Source organism: Lepus europaeus, chromosome 13 (genome assembly GCF_033115175.1).
Source record: "Lepus europaeus isolate LE1 chromosome 13, mLepTim1.pri, whole genome shotgun sequence".
NCBI lineage: Eukaryota > Metazoa > Chordata > Mammalia > Lagomorpha > Leporidae > Lepus > Lepus europaeus.
Genome location: NC_084839.1, coordinates 15,238,452 through 15,257,957, shown reverse-complemented (window position 1 = coordinate 15,257,957; position 19,506 = coordinate 15,238,452).

The following is a 19,506-nucleotide window of genomic DNA, read 5'->3' as shown; positions in this document are numbered from 1 at the left end:
TATTACTACATTTAATGCTTCCCACAGGACAAATGTTTTGAAACTTCAACTACTGAAAGCCCAAATGGGGGCCATCATTTCTTGTAGCTCACCCCAACTTTTAGGTACCCTCCAGGTTCTGCACCTGTTCTTTCTGTACATATTGACATTGTTTGGCATCTGCCGTCTCTATTTCTATTGTTTATACTGTTCATTTCCCTTCTCCTTACACCATGATCAGATGAGCTAAGTTGACACTATTCTGTTTTTTCCCCTCTCCTCTCTTCTCTACAGTGATTTTCAGCCCTTTCTTGCTTCTACTTTCCATAGCTCAAGCAAGGATCTCCTATCAAAGCCTGACCACCAAAACCCAGGATTCCTGGATGCATGCTTGCTCACTATTCCTGCAGCAAAGCATGTTTACATGGGGGGTGGGGGGGTTCTTTGCTGTGGTCACTGCGATCTGCCCCTAGGAGGTACTCTGATCCTCTTGCATGGCATGGGTACACTTAGACTCCTCATCAGACAAAGTGTGGACTGTGGACAAGAGTATCCACATCACTGCAGCTAGCTGGGATGCAGAGCATGATCCACCCCAGACTTAGGAAATCAGCACCTGCCTCTTTTGATCTCCTGGTGAAGCATATAAGCTTTACAGCTGGAGAAACTGTTGAAACACTTTTTCATGTTAATGAACCTAGAAAGTCGATTCTGAATCTTCCAAATTGTGGCAAGATCCTCAGAACAGATACATGTCTCAGCAATCAGTCTGTATTATAATCACCTATAGCTTTTGTTAAAAATCAGATTCCTGAACGCCTACCTTGGAGATCCTGACTCAGTAGTTTTGGAATCAGCACTTTTACAGTCACTAATAGGTATACCAATAATTCTCCCAGGACAGAAACACTGGATCTGGGAACAGGGAATTAAGCCAAGTGTCACAGTCACCTCCTTGGTCCACATGGAAGCCAAACCTAAGACTCTAAGATAGTACCACAATCTCTAAACTAACTTATCCTTAGATGACCCATCCAATCCTCATATAAGGAACATGGAACCCTTAATGGGGTACATGATTGGTACAATTTTTTTCCAGGCTTAATTTATTTTTTTTTTGTGTAAAACCTATGTTATAGCCACAGCTGAAGCCTGGGTCCTCTGCACACTCTGATGTCCATAAATTATTAATAGGGAGACTTGGCAAACACAGTCTCCTTCCAGTGGTTGGGGGTCAGATAACTGTAGGTTTTAGAGATGGCATCGAAGGTGGCCTTGGTGAAGCTGCCTAGGGTGGCGGTGCATCCCCTGGCTGAGTTGTAGCACTCATCAACACCAGCCAACAGCAGCAGATTCTTGGGGCAGGGGCAGAGATGATGGCAGTGCCTCTGGGAGTGGGAGTGGGAGTGAGACGCACCAGCACAGAGCCACAGTGTCCAGTCACCTTGCAAAGCACAGTGTGTGGTTTGCTGATCTTGTTCCCCTACTAGTCTCTGCACAGGCACAATGGACAGTGGGACAAGGACGATGGCTTCTCAGATGGCAATGGCTACCTTCCTGGACCACAATACACCCAGGATGACATGGCCACAAGAGTCCCCAAAAGCAACAAATGCCTTGAACCTGGTCCGCTTGCCAGCCCACATCCACTTCTGCACTAGCGTGATGTTAAAAATATCCTTGAGGGACACCCCCAGGAAGAGGTCAATGATCTCAAAGTCCTCTGTGGGCAAGAAGAAGAGGTAGGTTTTCTCAAGGCACTTGATCTTCATGTCCTTAACCAGGCCGTCCAGCCTGGTGACAGGGAGCCACGCCTAGGCCTTGGTCTTGCCTCCGTGAGCTCTGCGGCCTTGGCCCTGGCCCCAGCCGCAACCACGGCATCAGATGCCACTGGGAAAGCCTCCACATTTGGCAGCCTCCGCAGAAGCTGCTGTGGCCTCTCATTCCAGGGACCCCTGGCCCTCCTGCAGCACTGGCGTCATCTGCCATTTGGTGTTCTCTTGGGGAAGCAGCAATTTGTACAATTTCAAAATGAACTTTTATTGCATTAAGTTCAGTAATTCATTGAAGAATTTTTATACTTGCAATGGTGTACCTGTGTCTGCGCTTGCTATTGTATTTGTCCAGAACTGCATTTATATGATTGACATTTAAGCCCACAAATGCAAAAAAGCTGATTAAGCATGTAGTGGTTTCATTAGCAGTACACTGATGGACTATTACCTCAAACGAATTGTAGGACATAAAGGTGTGTGGTTTCAATCATATCCAGATAAGTACTCAGATAAATATAAGGTAAATCAAACTGAATATCAAGATCCTGTAGAGACTAAGACTAAATCTTTGCTCTTAAATTGCTTGGGAAAGACAAAACAAGCAAGCCTGCCATGCTTACTTCCAGAGCAATGAGTTGTGACCAGGCTCAGCTCTGCTCTTGAGTAAGCACAGATACAGTTGGAATAGCTTAGATCATATTATCGCAGGGATACACTAAGAGAATGCATTTGAAAAATATAATTACATTTAACATAGCCATATGGACAGTGCTTCCAAGTGCGTGATAGGCAAATTATTTTTAACATGTGTATTAAAGCATAATATGCATACTATTAAAATTCACCTCTTAAGAATATAAGTCAGGCCAGCGCCGCGGCTCACTAGGCTAATCCTCCGCCTTGCGGCGCCGGCACACCGGATTCTAGTCCCTGTCGGGGCACCGATCCTGTCCCGGTTGCCCCTCTTCCAGGCCAGCTCTCTGCTGTGGCCAGGGAGTGCAGTGGAGGATGGCCCAAGTCCTTGGGCCCTGCACCCCATGGGAGACCAGGAGAAGCACCTGGCTCCTGCCATCGGATCAGCGCGGTGTGCCGGCCGCAGCATGCCTACCGCGGCGGCCATTGGAGGGTGAACCAACGGCAAAAGGAAGACCTTTCTCTCTGTCTCTCTCTCACTGTCCACTCTGCCTGTCAAAAATAAAAAAAAAAATAAAATAAAAAGAATAAAAAAGAATATAAGTCAACATTTTTAGATAAATTACTGTTGTGCGGCTATTGCCAAAGTCCAGCTTTTGAACATTATTATAATTCCAATAAAATCCCCTCTGCCCATCTACAGTTAATCCCTATTCACACTCTGATCACTGGCTACTAGTAATCTATAGCAAACTACTCTTTAACTCTGTGAAAGTAAAATTTATTTCCTGGTGCACTACATTGGCTCAGTCATGATGGAGGCAAACTTTGAGAAAAAAAATGCAGAGAACAGTCTACTGGAAAAAATAATCAGGATGAATCTCAATATATTGATAATCACAAATACTTGGCAAGATATAGGTTTAGTGGTTATATTTAAGCCTAAAATAGAACCCATGTACTGTGAGCCTATCTTGGCAGGAATGACAATACCTACAGAGACATGTATTAGGAATTAAAATGTAAATGGAGCACAAGTGCCTTGGAAAGTTTACCTATGAGAGCAACCCAGGCTCTGATGTAGTTTGTAACCTGTCTCAACTGCCTCTGAAAAACACTGACAAGGCTTTTTGGAATGGGAGAAATACATTTGGTAAAGACTTTCTATGTCTCCATATACATTACTCATGCCATTTGTTTATTTTAATGCTTGTCTTCTTCAACACTTAACAAAAATTTAGAGTTTACTTTTAAAGAATATTTATTTGAAAATCAGAGGTTCACAGAGAGAAACACACATGGTTGGGGGGGGAGGGGCAAGGGAGAGAAAGAAAATGAATCTTCCTTTCACTGGTTCATTCCCCAGATGGCTGCAACAACTGGAGCTGGACCAGGCTGAAGCCAGGAGCTTCTTCCGCATCTCCCTCATGGATAGCAGGGACCCAAGCACTTGGACCACCTCCCACCACTTTGCCCAGGCCATTAGTAGGGAGTTGGATTGGCAATGAAGCACCAGGACTAGAACTGGTGCCCATGGGGGATGCTGGCATCACAGGCAGTGGCTTTACCTACTATGTCACAATGCCGACTTCAGCATTCACCATTTAGTAGGCATCGAGGTACAATGATTAACACAAGACTTTCTGCCTTCCCAAAGATTATGGTTCACCTTCCATGATTTGAAGGGCTCATGCACATCAGTAAGTTGATCTTACACTCCACATTACAGCAAAACGTCTGCATGCCCTATCAACAGATCCAGATTTCACTGACCTTGTAGTTTCTTCCAGGTGACAGATTGAGACTTTGGGAGGCATTGTATAGGAAGGATGTATTTAGCATGTGGAACAGGTATCAGCATTTAGGGGCCAGAGGTGAGCTACAGTAGGCAAAATAATGACCCCTCATATACTCCCATACCCTAAATTATGATATGTTAGTTTGCATGGTAAAAGGGAATTTGCAGCTGTAATTAAAATGATGGGGACTAGCATTTGGCCTGGTGGTTAAGTCACCAGTTGGGATGTTGGCATCCCACATTAGAGTACCTGTGTCCAATCTCTGGTTCTGGTTGCTGACTCCATCTTCCTGCTAATGCAGACCCTGGGAGGCAGCAATGATGGTTCAAGTAGTTGGATCCTTGTCATCTATCCTGAATTGAGTTCCTGACTCATGGCTTCAGTCTGGCCTAGTTCTGACCATTGTGGGCATTGAGGAATAAACTAGCAGATAAGAGCAGATAAAAAATAAACTGAAGATAGGGAGATTATTCTAGATTATCTGGGTGGGCCTCCTCTAATCACATGAATCTGTAAAAGCAGAGAATTTTCCTGACTGGTCAGAAAAAAACAGTAAGATCAGAGAGATGCAGTGTGAGGGCTCAGCAGCTGTTGCTGGCTTAGATAAAGGAAGGGGACACAAACTGAGGAAGGAGGGCAGTGCAGAAGCTGCAGAAGACAGAGAGGACATCACCCCGAGGCCTCCAGAAAGAGCGCAGTGGTGCCAGCATCTTAATTTTAGCCTGATCAGACCCATTTTGCACTCACAAGCTCCAAAACTGTAACAAACTTGATAAAAATTGTCGTTTAAACCAGTGGATAGAAGACATTTCTCTAACTCTGCCTTTCAAATAAATAAATAAAATCTTTTTTAAAGAAGATTCATTTAAATTACTGAGTCCATGGTGATTCATTATGACAGCCACAGAAAAACAATGCATAGTATCAGGCAACCCAAAAACATTTCCAAAACCAGTTATCCTTACCTTTAAAAGGAGGAAAGTGATACTGGTAGAATTAGCACAGACATTAGATGTGGTAATAAGTAACAGGTTTAGCACTGTGACAGGTACCTAAAGACTACTTAAGAGTAAGCTTGAAAACACATTCACCAGAGAGTTTTAAACAGCAGCAGCTCACCCTAAGTTAGAAGGCCCAGACTCAGTCCAGGGCCTGGTACCAACAAGATATATGTGAGCTGAGGCAGCTCATAACCCCTGTCTGAGCTGCAGTTTTTCCAAATGAGGGATTGGAACTAGAAGATTTATTTCTAAGGGCACCTCCTGTTCTGACATGGATGAATAATATAAATGAAAACCCATAAAACTTTTGCACTCAAGTATGAAGAAGATATTATTATAATAAGGATTCGACTTGATAGTCAGAATTTTAAAAGGCCCTCTGAGAAAGGGTAGGGCTGAAGCTGGCTGGCTGCTTCTACCACAGTTGCCCCCTGTCTGGAAGACAGACTGGGTGAGGCTCTGCAGAACCTACCCCAAAACAGCTCCAGCCCACAAGCCCCAGGCAAAGCCCTGGAAAGGCCATCACATAGTCATCGCTGGAATCACTTCAGACATTAATCTGGACACTTAGATCATAACAAAGAGACAAAAGTCCCTATTTGGAAGCAGCTACCAAAAGGCAAAAATAGCTTTAATAATTTTTAAATATTTATTTTCATTTTGTTTGAAAAGCTGGGAGAGGGAGAGAGATGGAAATATTCTATTTGCTTATTCCCTCAAATATCTGCAATAGCCAGGAACCAAGAATTCAGTTTGGGTCTCCCGCAGAGAGCCATCACAGTCTGCGTCCTGGGGTACACAGCAGAAAGCAGCTGGATCAGAATTAGAGGAGCCAGGACTCCCAACCAGTCACTCTCAAATGGAACGTGGGCATCCCAGGTAACATCTTAAACACCGAGTCATCCACCCATGTTGCAGAATAGTAAGTATTCTAGAGGAAAATTATCGTCGAAAGCAGTAAGAAAATGAAAGAATCTGGGATGTTGAGACGAAGGGGTCCTTGGACTATCGCTGTCCAACTTATCAAAGGAAAACTAGGAGTTTTTAAAAAACCTGGCAAGGATAACTGCCACACTGGAGACCAGGTTCACCAGGACACTGTAGTCTTATCAGGACGACCAAGGGATGGAGGTAGCTTTGGAAAATTCCACCTAGCCTCCAGAGTCAGGCCTTCCTGCAGCAGGTGGGGCCAGAGTCTGGGGCAGGCTTGGCCTCCAGTGAACAGGCCCCAGTGCTGCAGGTACGTCCCCTTCCTTCACTGACTTTTCTTCCTCTTTCTATCTCTAGGGACTCCTGGGCTGGGATGTGCATACCAGGGTTTCTCTTATACTGACACAAGCAATTCAGTCCTTAGCGTTACTACTATTTCCTTGGCTTGGAAATCCTGAGCATTTAGTTCTCTTTGCTTGTCTTAAAAAAGAGTATTTAGGCCAGCGCCACGGATCAATAGGCTAATCCTCCACCTGCGGCGCCAGCACACTGGGTTCTAGTCCCGGTCGGGGCACCAGATTCTGTCCCGATTCCCCTCTTCCAGTCCAGCTCTCTGCTGTGGCCTGGGAGTGCAGTGGAGGATGGCCCAAGTCCTTGGGCCCTGCACCCGCATGGGAGACCAAGAGAAGCACCTGGCTCCTGGCTTCCGATCAGCGCGGTGCGGCAGGTACGCTGTGGCCATTGAGGGTGAACCAATGGTAAAGGAAGACCTTTCTCTGTCTCTCTCTCACTGTCCACTCTGCCTGTCAAAAAAAAAATTTTTTAGAGTAGAAAGGGGTATTCTTATTCTTTTATACTTATCTAGAAAATATAAATCCATAAAAATTGAGCAAGTTTATAAAAATCAATCTTATATATCATATATATCCTTTGACCCAGCAATTCCAGCTCTGGGAATGTACCTTAGGGAAATTATTGAGTTACATGTAAAAAGATACTCACCACAACATGGTTTATTCTAATAAAAAGTGCCAACAACTCAGTGCCCATTAGTAGAGATTAGTCAAATGTATATTAGCACAACCACACAAATGGAACATGGAATATTTATGTTATATACTATACTTGAATATCTCAATATTTATATAAACATAAATGGATTTGGAGAGCTGTCTAGATTATGATTTTAATTTAAAAATATGTTACATAATACTAATTATGAGTTATTTCTTTTAGGAATACTTATATTTCTCTATTAGTTAAAATAAAACTAAAACGTAGTCTATAGTGCTATAACAGGACCAACAAAATGTAACAAATTATTGTATTTTGATTACTGAAATCACAGATTACCATAGCAATAATAGATCAGTTAATTACAACAAGTCCCTCAGCCCTGGGAGAACGTCCTGGTTATGAAGGTAGAAGGGACTGGGGAGGGATAGGCAGGGAGAACTTTCAAAGTAAAATATCTCAACGAGGCCCAGAGGACAGAGAAATCCAGCAGGCAGTTCCCAAAGGAGAAGAAGCACAATGAAGCCTTAGGAACCTGCCAGGAGACAAAGGAGGGAGGCAGGCATTAAAGTGACCATATTAAATGTTAAAGTGATCATATAGATAGGATTAAGTGTTAAAGGGATCACATAAATAAGATCAAGTGTCTGATAATAATAATAGATAGAATTAAAAAGGAAGAGAATGTTCCAACATGGGAAGCAGTCCACACAGCAGACTCATAGAATGACAAATAGCACTCGGACCTTAGAATCAGCACTTAAGGCATTCTGGTCTAGCTGAGAAGCCCTGGAGAGCATTTCAGGCATGGAAAGCCAAGACACTGTGGCAAAAAAAAATGTCCTACATGAAGGATCTCTGTGAGAGACCCCAGTGAAAAGAAGTGGCCAAAGAAGGATGTATTTTTCTCTGAAGAGAGGAGAGAACTTCCACTTTGCTTATGGCCTTGTCTAAATACACATGGAGATTATGGATTCAAAAGGCTTCCATAGCCTTGGAAGCTCATGTCAAGAGCCTTGGGTGATCACTGACATCATACATAAGGTGTTAATTGTTAAGTTAACAACAGGAGTCACTGCGCACTTACTTCCCATGCAAGACTTTTGTCCTCAATGAGTTGTATTATGAGAATTAACTGTAAAACTTGTTTTCAATTTTGTGGTTGTGTGTATATGTGTGTGTGCGCGCATGTGCAACAGAGTTGGTCTTCTGTATATAGTTAATGGAAAATGAATCAATGGAGAATGGGACTGGGAATGGGAGAGGGAGGTAGGGTGGGAAGATGGGCATGATGGGAAGAATCATTATATTCCTAAAGTTGTACTTCTGAAGTTTGTATTCATTAAATAGAAGGTTTCTTTGGGGGGAAAATCATCTTGTGGCACAGCAGGTAAAGCCACTGCTTCAGACACCCATTGGCCATACCAGAGTGCCTGGGATCAAGTCCCACCTCCACTTCTGATACAGCTTCCTGCCAATGTGTGTGGAAGGTAGCAAATGACGGCCCAAGTATTTGAGTTCCTACCACACATATGGTAAACCTGGATGGAGATTCTGGCTCTTGACTCGGACCTGACCCAACTCTTCTGATTCACTCTCTAGATGTATGCTACAGTGGATGGAAAAATCTCCCTCTGTGTCTCTCCACCTCTGTCATGCTTTCAAATAAGTTTTTTTTTTTTTAAGAAAAATGGCCACAATTCTTCACCACTTCTCCCATCCAGGGTAGAATCTGTCTCCTCCCACATGACACTGAGATTGGCTACATGGTTGGCTTTAGACAATGAGTCATGAACAAATGTAACCCAGGTACAGGCTAGGTAAGTATTTTGTACTGGGACCATCTAGCTCTACCTTGAGGTAGCCACGCTGTAAGGGACCTAGCCAACTGCAAGGCAAAAGGCCATGCAGAGGAAGACCAAGGTATCATATCCTTCCAGACATGTAAGCCAGGTCCTTGTAGACTATCTTCTTATTGCCCTCATCACCTAGAGCCATAGGAACAAGCCCAGAAGTGACCAGGGAAAGAAACAGCATTATTTTTATATGTTTTTATTGAAGCCCTAAATTTGGGATATCTTGTTATGTAGTCTTAGATAATTTACATAATTAATGTTCCTTTTACATACAACTCACTATTCTATGGCACAGATGAGTTATAAATGGTCCTAAAAACATATTAAAATGGTGAAACTTAGTGGGGCTGAGGCTAGACCATTTGGTCACTTACCACCACTTCCCCACACTTGGAAAGGGCATGCCTTTCAGAGCCGTGTTCTGCGCAAACCTTAGACACCTTCAAAGGGAATCACTACCATAATGAACATTCTACCTGGTAGAGAGTCATATGATAAGCCTCTTCGATTCATAGAGCAGAGGAAAAAAAACCATTACTTTAAAATTAAAAAAAAAAAACTAGATAACATGTCTTGATCACTTGCAATGTAGTAGGATTGGAATAGGCACAATTATCATCCTAATTTTACAGATGAAAAAACTAAGGCTTGAAATTTGACTTGCCTAAGCTCAAGCAGCCAGCAATTGCGGAGATGAACTTCAAATTCAGATTAGTCTGATAATAGGGCCCTTACTCTCAGCCAATATGCAACACTTCCTCTCAAATTATGCACTAATTTTCTTTTATTTTCCTGAAGAACCCATCAGATGGGAAATGACTCACTTCAATTTCTGAATCTTTGGTTTCTTGCATACAAAGAGTGACAGTATTCATCTCATGCCATTTCACTGAGGACTAGATGAGATTATATGTGAGAACCTATGGACACAGGGCTGTCCTGTCCTAAGTAGCTAGTAGTAACGTAGGAACAGTAGTGGAAGTAGTAGTGATAGTAGCAGTGATAGAACCAGCTGCCTCTGTCTCAAGGGGAATAAGAATTTGCCAGTCTGGGTCTGGTTACATCAATTGCTGAGGAAGACTGTGTTTCAGTCCTTGATTTAGATCCATGATTCAGTCTATTGTGATGGTGGTTTAAGAACCAGATCTCAGCTTCTAACAGCAAGAAGACAGAGGTGCATCAAAAGAAAAACAAAACAAACAAACAAAAAAAACTACTATCCATGCAATGAATGAATCTTCTCCTCTCTCCTTATCTGGGTCCTTGTTAGCATCTATAGGATCTAAATTCAGTGACCCTTATTGGCCAAGAGAGATATGGAGTCATGTGCAGAATCTTTGACTGCTGGGTTCTGCTGGCAGTCACTGGCCCCCTAGACTGTGTATTGGTTCTCACTACTCATTTTCTACCATCTTTCCATTTGTGCAATTCAGATGAATAGCCAAATCTAAAAGATAATTGGGCTTTGTTTCAAGGTAACAATGTGTGTGTGGTTATCTATCCTTTATACCTAGGAATACTTAACAGGCACTGGGATTTGCAGCTTGCCTGGAGTAGTTACACACTACTACTATTACACACTACTACTACTACGACAGTAAACATGTACTTCTGAAGTCCAGCTCTGGAGATAAAGACCATGCCTTTTAAAAGCCAATGAATCAGGGCCAGTGCTATGGCACAGTGAGTTAAAGCCCTGGCCTGAAGCGCCAGCATCCCATATGGGCACCAGTTTAGTCCTGGCTGCTCCTCTTCTGATCCAGCTCTCTGCTATGGCCTGGTAAAGCAGTAGAAGATGCCCCAAGTCCTTGGGCCCATGCACCCACATGGGAGACCTTGAAGAAGCTCCTGGCTTTGGATCAGCGCAGCTATTGCGGCCATCTGGGGAGTGAACCAGCAGATGGAAGACCTCTCTCTCTGTAATTCTTTCAAATAAAATAAATCTTTTTTTTAAAAAGCCAATGAATTTGTTCTGCAGTAGATGAGTCAACTGCTTCTACCAAAGCTTTCCACTAAGACTCTTCCCCACCTGAATATCCAAGAGCTTTGGGAAAGTGAAGGATTCCATTGATTTCAAAATGCTCCTTTATCATCCACCTACTGTTCCTCATGCAGAAGACGTAGGGAGGGTGATTCCCAACCTATTAGCACCCAAAAACTAGGGCCCCTCAGACTTTGGGGATCTAAATACAATTGACTTTAGACTCTAGTCCTCATTGTGGGAGGTGTAATTCCCTCCCTAAGATACCTGTGAATTCCAGAGACTAACATTCCTATGGCATCTTTTGCTTCTACCTCCTTGTCCTTCCAAACCTTCTTTTCATTAGCCTCTTGAATATCCCCTGCCTTTGCCAAGTATCACCTCCTACTCTCATCCAAAATGGAATATTACCCCCTACCCAACATTTCTTTCTTCCTGACAGAGCTGATTGTGCATAGCAACTTTTTTTAACTACTGGGCTGGACTAGATCATATACAACACAGAGGAAAACTTAAGATAGGAATTTGAACCCTTCCTGTACTTCAAATTTCTTCCTTAGGAAATTTGTACTGCTTACAGTGATGTCTAATGCCTCCCTATCCCTTACAAAAGAGGCACCTTTTCGTATGCCCACACCCAACCCCAAATCACCATCCATATCTTTTGACAGAAAGTCAAGTTTTCTCTTAATCTCAGTTCTCTCCCACCTGTCTAAACCCACTGGATCTAAAAGTCAGACTTGTCCATGCAGGTATGATCGTCAAGAAAGATATTTCTCCTCTGGAGATCATTTTTATGTAGTAAGTTTTGATCAATACATGGTCAAATGTAAGAGGATAGATGACATAAAACTTTACTAAAATTTTAAGAAACTAATTTCCTTTAAAAATTGAATACTAATTGACATATGGCCATACATATTTATGGGATGCAATATAACATTTTGTTACATGTATACATTGTGTAATCAAATCAATTAGCATATGTATCTGTTGCTGTGGATTCGTTCTGAGAGGAGGAGTGTGGTGGGGGCAAGAGGCGCAGAGTCACCACACAGACACCGGGAGTCGGGTGAAAGCGGGCCAGAGGTGAGCAGCTCACAGACTCATTTATTTCAGTTGGTACAGCAGCTTATATAGCCAAGACAGCTAATCTGGTAAAGGGGCAGTTTATGCCCTAACCAATCACAGCCTGTTACCAGGCAGGCTCCATTGCCAGGTGGTTTCCCAGGTGGTTTCCGAAGCCATTCCTGAGTAATTGACGTTTGCTTGCCAGCGGTCATCTTGGCATGGCCTTCTCATTCCACCACATGTATCACTTTAAACACTTATCATGTCTTCAAGAGACAATGCAAAATCTTCTCATCGAGCTACTAGACATACTCAGTGCATTATTGTTAGCAATAGTCATCCTACTGTGCATAGAGCACCAGAACTCATTCTTCTCTGATCTCTGAAGGAAAAGGTACTGTGGAGTCAAAAAATGAGTGAATTAGCAACCAAAAGAGCCAAGTTTTACTCCTTGCCTTGTTGTTACCTAGCTTTTTTTGAATTTTGTATGGTTTTGTTTTGATTTTGAAAAATACATCTAATAAAGACCTCACAGTACTCATATTAAGACAAGCAATAGTGTGATATGGGAACTAAATCGTAGTGCAAAAGTAAGTGCAATTCTGAACTGATATTATAGTCTGAGTGACACATAACAATTATTGAATTTGGCCCCAGGTCTCAAGAGGTCACACTTTAGTGTGACAAGATGCACACAGCGTGAAGGGGCCAGGAGGCCAGACAAGGGGGAGATCTATGCATGCTAGGAAAGTCAGGGAAGCTTTTTGACAGGGGGAGGGGTCTGGGCTTTGAAGGGCATGAGGGAGCAATAAGACCACTTCAGAGAGCAGGGAAGCTGAGAGTGGGCAGTGAACCCATGAACCACTTAAACTTCAGGCTCAGTGACTGAGGATATGTTAAAGCCTCTGCACCCCACTGACTCTAGGACAAAATTCCTTGATTTGAGAGTTTTATTCTTCTGTTTCCAGCCTTGACTCTCATGTTTCCTTCTTTAAATCTGAAGCTATTCAACCTTAGGACATGAGGACATTGAATTATCATTGATCTTTTCCACAAACATAGGAAATGATTTCTGTAGCCCCCACAAAAAAAAAAAAGATTCCTGCTTCTTGCCTACATTCAGAATTAAGAGGAGGAGAAGCAGCCAGATAGATGAAGGTCAAAATATCTTTTTAGTAAGAAAAGCTTTCTGGGGTGATGTGGATTACAAATGTGGCAACATGAAACTCCTAATACTCCCTCTCCCCAGCAAACTTGAGCCTGCAGAGCACTTTGCCCCATCTGGGTCACAGTCATGCAAGCAGTCCCTAAGCCTGCAGGTTCATATCCCAGCTGCTCTACTCCCTGCAAGTGGCCTGAGAAAAGCATCAGAGGATGGTCCAAGTGTTTAGGGCCCTGCCATCCATGTCAGAGACCTAGAAGAAGTTCCTGGCTCCTGATTTTGGCCTGGCCCAGGCCAGCTGTTGCAGCTATCTGGGGAGTGAACCAGCAGATGGAAGTGCGCTCACTTGCTCTCTGACTCTTTCAGAATAAACATTTTAATTGGTTAAAAATTGTTTTATGCCAGTATATCAAAGAAATACAGCATTACAATTCAATGAATTATATGAATCATAGGATATATATCAAAGTGTTCACTTTGTTCTAAGATTTGTATAGTGCATAATTCTTAAAAATATATTTCACATTTCAACAAAAGATAAAAAAGTCAACAAAGTCTCCCCTCTTCTCTGAAGGGCAGAGTCAGAAATAAACAGAAAACTACAATTCAAGGAGAATTGCCTGATCTGGGATGGATGACAAGCTGATGGGCCAACGTCATGATGCCCAGGCTCAATGGCACAATGACAAGGGCACTGGGGGCAGGCTGCATGGCTGGGGAGCAACAAGTGTTCATTAGGACACAGGGCAGGAAACCAGGACATCCCACCAGAGGCAACATCATTCTACCAGGAAAGTTCAAAGAGAAAGAGGATCCAAACAGCCCAGGGTCCAAGATGAGGAGAAAGAATAAACATCAACGTTTGGGAGTTACGATTCATATCTAAGTGTACTATGCAGCTTCATTTGACAGTTTGCTTATGTCAGCACTCTTGTGGAAGCCCTTGGGCCCTTTACATTCCCACAAGCACATCTGCAGTACACTTAGAAGAAAAGCACTTTGCTGCTGGATGCTAACCAATGGCAGCTAATAAGATGCTGAGAGAAAGCACTCCAACTCAAACAAGGGAAGTCCTGGGGATTTAATATACTAAAAGAAGAGAAGAGACAGGAAAATGGAAGCCACTGAATTTATTTCAGCAGCCACAATTGTAACATAAGCAATGAGAAGATCAGTTTTCTAGGCAAACTATAAATCAAACAGGTATGTGTGAAATGGTGGAGGGGATGACAGCATGCAGCGAATGGAAATGAGATTTGTTGATCAGAAACACAAAGAATTAGCTGAGGGGCTAGCACCATGGCACAAAGAGTGAAGCTGCCACTTCTGATGCAGTTCCAGGATCCCATATGGGCACAGGCTCAAGTACTACCCACTGCTCTTCTGATCTAGCTCCCTAACATGCAAAGGATGGCCCAAGTGCTTGTACCAGTGCCACCCAGGTGGGAGACCCTGAGGAGGCTCCTGGCTTCAGCCTGGTATAACCCCAGCTGTTACAGCCATTTAGGGAGTGAACTAGAGGGTGTGTGTGGGTGTGTATCTCCCTCCCTCCCCCTCCTCCTCCCTTCCTCCCTCCTTCCCTAACTCTGTATTTCAACTAGATCTTTTTTAGATAAAGAATTAGCAGAGAAATTATTTTATGTCAGGTCATTGAAATATAGAATGCTAATCCCATGGGTTCTTTGCCACTCTCAAAGTATCCACTCTTATCCCCTGCTGCCCCTGTCTCTCACTGTGCCCCACTGTATCTTCATCTGACAGGTTCTCAGCTTAGGAGCAGGTAAACAGAATGTGGTTTACAGCTCCTCAACACCAGACTCAGCCATTATTCTGAAATAACAACTGGGATATATTCCACTGTTGAGAGGTAATGGGTTTTGAAAACAGAATAACATTCAGTGATCAAACAGCTGGATTGTTTTATAACTGGGGAATAAAAATATCTATGACTTCCTGCCAAGAGACTCAGTCACTGACTATAATGCCATATATTCTTGGTATCATAACTTGAAACTGTTTCACTGGGTCAGACTTCCAGAGAATTTTATCTCCATGACCTATACCCTCAAAAACATTGAAAGTTCCAGTTGACAGAGGTATTCTCCTTCAAACTCTCACAATTTAGAAAGCAAAGTAATGAGTTTACAAATGTGGACTTCCATAAGCCCAGAGTTCAAGATGTCCAAAAAATTTCAAAAAATTATAGTAATGGACAATTGTATATTCTCTGGGAGTGAGGGAAGGAATGGACCCAAAACTATCTAGGGGCCGGCGCTGTGGCACAGCAGGTTAATGCCCTGGCCTGAAGCACTGGTATCCCATACGAGTACCGGTTCTAGTCCCGGCTGCTCTTCTTCCAATCCAGCTCTCTGCTATGGCCTGGGATAGCAATAGAAGACGGCCTAAGTCCTTGGGCCCCTGCACCTACATCGGAGACCTGGAATAAGCTCCTGACTCCTGGCTCCAGATCGGCGCAGCTCAGGCCATTGCAGCCACCTGGGGAGAACCAGCAGATAGGAGACCTCTCTCTCTGTCTCTCTCTCTCTCTCTCTGTAACTCTGTTTTTCAAATAAATAAAATAAACCTTAAAAAAAAAACTATCTAGTTTATATCAAACCATCTATGTACTTTAAGGCTTTCTTCAACTCATTACCCCCAATTTATCCTTAAACTTAAAACAACTGTCATTGAAATGTCTTTGTTCACATTGATTTTATAATTTAAAAGTAGTTTTAAGTGCTAAGATGTGTTTAAGGGGGAGGGCACTTTGATACAGTGCTAGTGGCAGTTTATTTTGGCACAATCTACTTCCCGGTCATGAAATAATTATCTTCATGTTCTCAATCCCCTAGAGTCAGAACCTCCTCTGGATTTGGACATCCACTGACTTGAGGACTGAATCTGAAGTCTTTCCAAAATGTTTATAAGATCCTCAAAATACCATTTTAAGAACCTGTTCTGTACTGAAAGCCAGAGGACTGAGGACCAGAGAAAAGTAAACATGAAACTGCCAAATAAGGAAGCTGGGGGTGGGGGTGGGGGGCGGACATTCGGTTCAGCAGTTACAATGCAACTTGGGATGCTTGCATCTCCATCAGAGTGCCTGGATTCAGGTCTCAGCTCTGCTTCTGTTCCTATCTTCCTCTAATGTGAACCCGAGAAGCAGCAGTTATGGCTGAAGTATCTGAGTCCCTGTCACACATGTAGGAGACCTGGATTAAGTTCTGTGCTCTTGGCTTTGGCCTGTCCCAGCTTCTGCTATTGCGGGAATTTGTGGAGTGAACCAATAAAAGGAAAATCAATCTCTTTTTCTGTCTTTCCTTACCTCTGGTCTTCCGTCTCTCAAATAAACACAAATAAAATTTAGAAGAGGAAAATATTCAGAAAGGGATGAAGAAGAGTAAAGCTAAAACAAGAGCAAACCAACAGCAAAACCAAAATCAACTAGCAAATAAAATGAAGAATGTCTGATGGATATGAAGCTTTCAAAGTCAAATTTGAAAAAAAAATTTACTCAGGTTAATTTAAGTTAATGGAACTGTAGTCAAAAATAATATCTAGAGGTTTGAATTAATATATTAATGTCTGCTAAGAATTTATAATTTATCTAGAAAGGAGAGAAAGCAAAATAGGAGATGTGGAGGAGAAAGGAGAGACAGAGTTAGTGGAAGAAACACTAGAGCCAAGGCTGTTTTCACCTTCCATCTTATCACTGATAGTTATGCAGCTGAATGATTTAATGATTTCATACCATTTTGGCCAGAGACAATTCTAGAACCGAAATGTCTATGATAGATAACTATAACGAACATACATTCTGAATTTCTATGTACTGCATAGCACTTCATTGCATATGTGACACTTTACATTCAAAGGAAAAAGGGAGAGAGTATTTGAGGGATTAGAGAATGCTCTGCACAGCCTGGGGGACAGGCAGGTGCGCCCAGAAAGCCGAAAAAAGCGAAGTAGGTGGAAGGGGAAGGGAATGTGGGGAGCTTATGAAAACCATGAGAAACATCCTGGAAGCCAAGTGAAACCTCATCAGCCAGGGGAGTATGCAAGTCCCTGTCACATATTTTGCAGATACAGAGACCCGACGAGAGGTGAAAGCTGATACACTCTGAAAGACCACTGGAGACAATGATCATCTAAGCTGACCCAAGAGAGGGCAAAATGAACATAGACAGCTCCCTTTGACTGAAAGATTGTAATTCTTGAGGGATGAGAAAGGACCAACTTGAACTCAACTCAACCTTGCAAAGTTCATCCAGAGGCAAAAATGCCAGATATCCATAATTAGTGAGATAATTTAATTTAAATGTTGAACAAATCTAATTATAATGTGATCTGTAGCATCCTGAATGAGTCCTTCTCAAACAGCATGGCTGATCTTAATCCCTCCCAATAAGAACTCAAAGAAGCTACATTTTTTTTAATCTGAAAAAGTCTGATGCCAGATGAATTAATCTATCTTAATTTAATTGGTATCCAGGTGTGGATACACTGTGCCCAGTCAGCTTGGCAGAGAGGTAAAGGGATTGATCTCTGAATACAGAGAACTAGAAAGAAGGAAACCTGCAGATCTGTAAAAGATTAGACTAGGAAGAAATTCTAAATATCCTCTGTGCCAGCTTTGATTACCTATCACTTTACAGATGAGGAAACAGGTTGAAAAAGGAAGGAAGGATCTCCCGAACCAACCATACAAGGCCAGTACCAGAATCTAATCTCCATTCCCAGGATGTTCCCGTCTAGACAGGCTAATGCCCTGCAGCACATCTCCTTGTCTGTGTCCACCCTCTGGACAGCCAACAGATCCTTGAGCTCTTTGGGTCAGGATAGTAGTACACAACAGCCTGGAAACATTGCCAGCATTTCCTAAGGGTACATAACTGGAATTATACCCTTTTTACCGCACCAAGAAAAATCACAAGTTTATTGGAAAGATACCAATAAAGCTTTCTTTTGATCTCCAGCATTTAGGCTTAAGCCTGTCCCCTTTCTTGAAGCCACTTAAGTCAATCTGTTTGCTGTAAGCAATTACAAGGGTTGATTAGAGATTGTTCTGTGTATCCAGGGGACATTGAATGGGCCAAATTTTCATTTCATGGAAACAGATTTCAAAATAGCCAGTGAGAAGCAAAGCCATTTTCACTGCAATGTTTATAAATCAGTTTCCCCAAAGTCATTACCCAGACCTCCCCTGCCATTTGCAGCACCTCCACACGAACTCCCTTGACCTCAAGTCTGGAAAGATAGGCATTGACCTCAGAAGTTCTGATGGCATGCTAGGCCAACTGGAGATAATAGGCAGGCAGACCTATCTGTCAATGACACGACCTTTGTTCTAGAGATATCTGGCTTTTTCTCACAGGGAGGACAATTTGGAAGAGAAATGCACTCTTCATGTTCAACAACAAAGTCCTTAATGTGTTGTCCAATGTGAAGTGACGCTATAACTAGTATTAAAACAGTATTTTTACACTTTGTGTGTCTGTGTGGGTGCAAACTGATGAAATCTTTACTTAGCATATACTGAATCGAACTTCTGTATATAAAGATAATCGAAAATGAAAAAAAAACTGATGTTAAATTGGAAATTGCATACAAAATTAATCAATTTTTTAAAAATGTCATGTAGGATCTCTGTCCTTAATGTGCTGTACACTGTTATTTAATGCTATAACTACTACTCCAACAGTATTTTTTCACTTTGTGTCGCTATGTGGGGGCAAACTGTTGAAATCTTTACTTAATATATACTAAACTGATCTTCTGTATATAAAGAGAATTGAAAATGAATCTTGATGTGAATGGAAGGGGAGAGGGAGCGGGAAATGGGAGGGTTGTGGGTGGGAGGGAAGTTATGGGGGGGAAGCCATTGTAATCCATAAGCTGTACTTTGGAAATTTATATTCGTTAAATAAAAGTAAAAAAAAAAAAACACAACTAAGTAGAAAGTCAATTTTGTAAATACCAGTGGCTGTCCTACCCAAATTTGGCTACCATGTACCAGATGTCAATCAGAACCAGACAAATGTGGCAATAGTGACAGAACAGGTGATTCTGTCGGAGTCTGGAATCAGTATCCCAGTGAACCCTTGAACCAGACATTGACTAGAGAATGAGGCCATGTAGCAGGGTGATGAGTTCACAGGCTGATTCAAAACACAGAAAATCCCAGAGGAAAAGAGGAAGACAGATTCAAAAATATTACAGTTATCAGAACCTCACACTAAGAGTCCAACAACTATTCTATCTCTCTAGAACCAAGTTCAGAGGTTGTGGACAGTACTAAAGTAGTA